Here is a 3,960-nt window from a genome sequence, read left to right on the forward strand (position 1 = left end):
TAACAAATTAATGAATTCGTGTTAATTTTCTTTTATAATTTATTACTAACTATTATGCCACATTTGTGAAATTATTTTGTAGCATAAACACATTTTCGTCAAATTGTTAAGCATCGCAATTACGAATCAACCATGAGCCACGCCTGAAACAATTATTGTAATTACAGGGTGTGTAATTACAATATCCACTGACATAATAAATCTCTGATCAACTGATAAAGCTCTTTTTAAAGCTATTATTTAAAACGAGACGTCCTTTTAATTAGTATCGCAATTTGCGTATTCTTTCTAAACTTAATTGTTATCTTTATATAGATTATAGATATTCTAGATAGATAGTGACAAATTAAAACGAATTAAATGTAATCCTTCTTTGACATTTCATTTTTCATATCACCTTTTGTACCAATTATTTATATTCAATGTCAAAACACACACACACACACACACACATGTATTTACTATATTACATATATATTTGTATTATGTAATATGTCCGTGCGCGCGTGTATTATAAAATATAATTAATCTTTGAAATTCGAATTCTCTAAGTTAATTAAAATGAACTGAAAAATATTGTTTTTTCATTTCGCCGCTTTGCTTTTATTTTCAACAAGTCGCAGAAATTGTTAATCAAAACACTGAAATTTCTTGCAATTCGATTCAATATCGAGATTAGAAAGAACGATTGATAAAAAAGTCAACGAGAAACATTAAAACGCTACGCGTGCATGCGTGCACGCACTTGGATACTCGCGAGTAACCGCGGCGTGTGCAGTCTGCAGTCTGCAGTCTGCACAGCCACTAATCATACATTCACGCCTTAGCTGTAAACAATGGGACCGAGCCTACACTCTCTCTCTCTCCCCTGTTCTATTAATGATTTTAATAAAGAGAGTAAACACATGCGAGAGAGTAGGCGAGGAAACGCGCGTAGACTGCTTGCCGCCGCACCGCTCGCTCATCGCGCGGTATCGTTATATATGTATATCTCGTACGATAGATCGTTATTATATTAGCGACTGCAGATGACGCGTTGTCAATTCATAGAATCCAGTATAGACCAATTTTGCGTAGACTGTGTGAAAACAAATTATTATTGACCAAAACATAATTAACTTTCCATTATCTTCACCATTAGCTCACCACTACTACTTAGCTCGTCACGTTTTCATTTCAATTCATCGAAATATCAGTATATCTTCATGGACGTAAAAATATCATGCACAAGCATCGGTTTTGTTTTATCAAATACCTACATTTAACTATTGTATATAAATGAGATATTTACAGCTAATTTGATAGTTAAGAAAAAGAATTATCCGCATTCGTTATATTATCTGTGCTACTTTCATTTTTGCACTAAAAATTAAAAATTCATTTTTAGAGAGAGGAAGGTCACCGATATCGACATATACCACTTTGTTTTTAGACAATATTTCTGAAACAAAAGGTAAAAATACAACTTTAAAAACATAAGTACAAAGTAAAGAGTGTCTTCTATCAGATAGTATAAGCAATTTTTACAATACTACTTGCAATTTTGCAATAATTAAGTTTTTCGTAAGTTATGCAAAAATCAGCGTCTGACAAAATGGGCTCCAAAACTGACATAGTAGGCAATAATACCAACATTCCTATTTTATAAATATAAAGATATATCCTATTCTGTAAAGAAAACTAATTTATGAAACTATATAAACATTTAAAATGACATAATATTATCGATAATACACAGTCACTATTATTTTAATTATACGCAATTTGCAAAAGAACACCGTAAGAATTTTCTTCTCGGATTTATAGAATTGGTTTTTAGCTGATTTGGTATAGAAATAAACCACAAATATATGAATTATGAGCTTGTACTTATTTAATTAGCTAAACAGAGAGATCATGATTTTATTAGTATTAATAAAGTGCAATAGTTAGTTTCTGAGAAATAAGGGGGTGTCACTTTAGGAGACCTATGTCAGTATCGGCGACTTTCCTCTACCTACGTAAAAATGAAAATAAGAGGTACAACCTCCAATGGAGGCCTTGATCTTGAGAAATTTTATCTAGATTCTGATTGAGAAATTTTATCATGATCCTGAACAACGTTCGAGAGGTTTTAGCTGTCGGTCGGACACCACAGGTAATGCTCTTTATAATTCCATACTTTATATTATACGAGTAACTATCGGGAAGTATTTAAGGAAAAAATATTTTATTGTGTAGCGTTTATTATAGCGCGAGAAAGCTCTCGAGATAAGCTAGAAGAAAGAAAATGCGATAAAATATGTGAGGTTCCGCTTAAGAAATTTATGATGACCTTTACGTGAGCTTCAAACAACTCAAGATCAAATCAATGGCACCATCTTATGTCTTATGTTCCCCTCTAAACCATACAACCATACAACTTTTGTTTGAAACATTTTTTCGTATCCTCCATATTTTTCGAGGTACTTGCCTGGTAAGACTGGTAAGATTAAAATGACTTACTAGCATACGTATGTATGTATGTATGTACACTGTTAGAAATGTCTCAATGAATTTTAATTAACATGTAAAGGAAGCATGTGATTATGCACGAAATTAAATGTAATGAATGATGTAAATAAAAACTAAATTTAAAATTACAGTAGTCTTAAATGTGATGAACGTGTGTATTGAAATTAATGAACACATTATTATAGAAATTAATTTACACGTTAATGAAAAGTACGAGATCTGTAACTGAAAAGTAATTTACGTTAATGACATGTAAGAAACGTAAACGTATTAAACGTTAAGCGTTAATAGTATTAGGCATAATTAAAATATTATTAATATTCGTAAATGTAAAAGTACATTAAATTTCAACACGCGCTTAACTTTTAAGTTAAGCGTATTGAAATTTAATGTACTACAAACTTAAATTTCATTAATATGTACATTAATAGTTATTTCAATTACGATTAATTAAATGTCATTTATATCCGTAAATGAAAAGTATATTAAATTTCATTACACTTAATTTTTCAGTTACTATGTAAACTTAAATCTTAATAACATGTGCATAGTTAATAGTCCTTTCAGTTACAGAGAAATTAAACTTCATTCACCAATGTACATTAAAAATTAATGAAATTTAAGAACATTTCTAGCAGTGTATGTATTATAAAAATATAGGTTGCTGGCCATGTGCCGTGTACGTGGCAACGTCTTAATTGATGTTAAAGCTGAATTTTCATGCGGCAACAAAATGTATTTATATTGGTTGAAAATTTTACGTGATGTGACTTGCGATATTTCCAATCTACAGTTCTCAAAAATTTGTATCACCTGACATTTTACTGCCGCAGCGTGCTGCGCAATGAAAAATCAGCTTAAAACTGTCGTGCTTTAAGCCTGCGCCACTACACGATCGATGCTTGTTTTTGTTTTTCTGCTGAATTATTTGCGTTTTAGTAAATTACTAGAATTGCACCACACTGAACGCTTTTCTAAAAAGGAGGGTAGATCTACCCTATAGGTAAAATTATTGGATTTTGGCCTCTTTTATATATGGTATATATATATTTCTCTTTTTTTTTCTTGTATAATCTTTTGATATGCTGAGTCATTTGTAAACATTCATTTCAAGTAAATAGATAATATGATCAAATAAAAATATTAAAAATTTAAAACTGTAATCAAAGATGCAGATTTTGATAAAATTGAGCCACTTTTAATGCGATTTTCAACATGTTCCCATTGAATAAGTTTAAAATAAACGTTTGTAAATGATTGAGCACACCAAAAAAATACAAAAAGACGTAAGAAGGCATAAGAAAGATTCTATTCTCGTTTAGGCCAAAATCCAGTAATTTTTTGCCTGTTCTCCTCTCTAAGTAATTTACCAAAACGCAAGCAATTTAGCAGGTATATGTATAAAGACGCATCGTGTAGGCTCGCACTCTCTCTCTCTCTCTCTCTCTCTCTCTCTCTCTCTCTCTC

This window comes from Trachymyrmex cornetzi, unplaced genomic scaffold, assembly GCF_001594075.2.
Source record: "Trachymyrmex cornetzi isolate Tcor2-1 unplaced genomic scaffold, Tcor1.1 scaffold646, whole genome shotgun sequence".
In the NCBI taxonomy this organism is placed as follows: domain Eukaryota; kingdom Metazoa; phylum Arthropoda; class Insecta; order Hymenoptera; family Formicidae; genus Trachymyrmex; species Trachymyrmex cornetzi.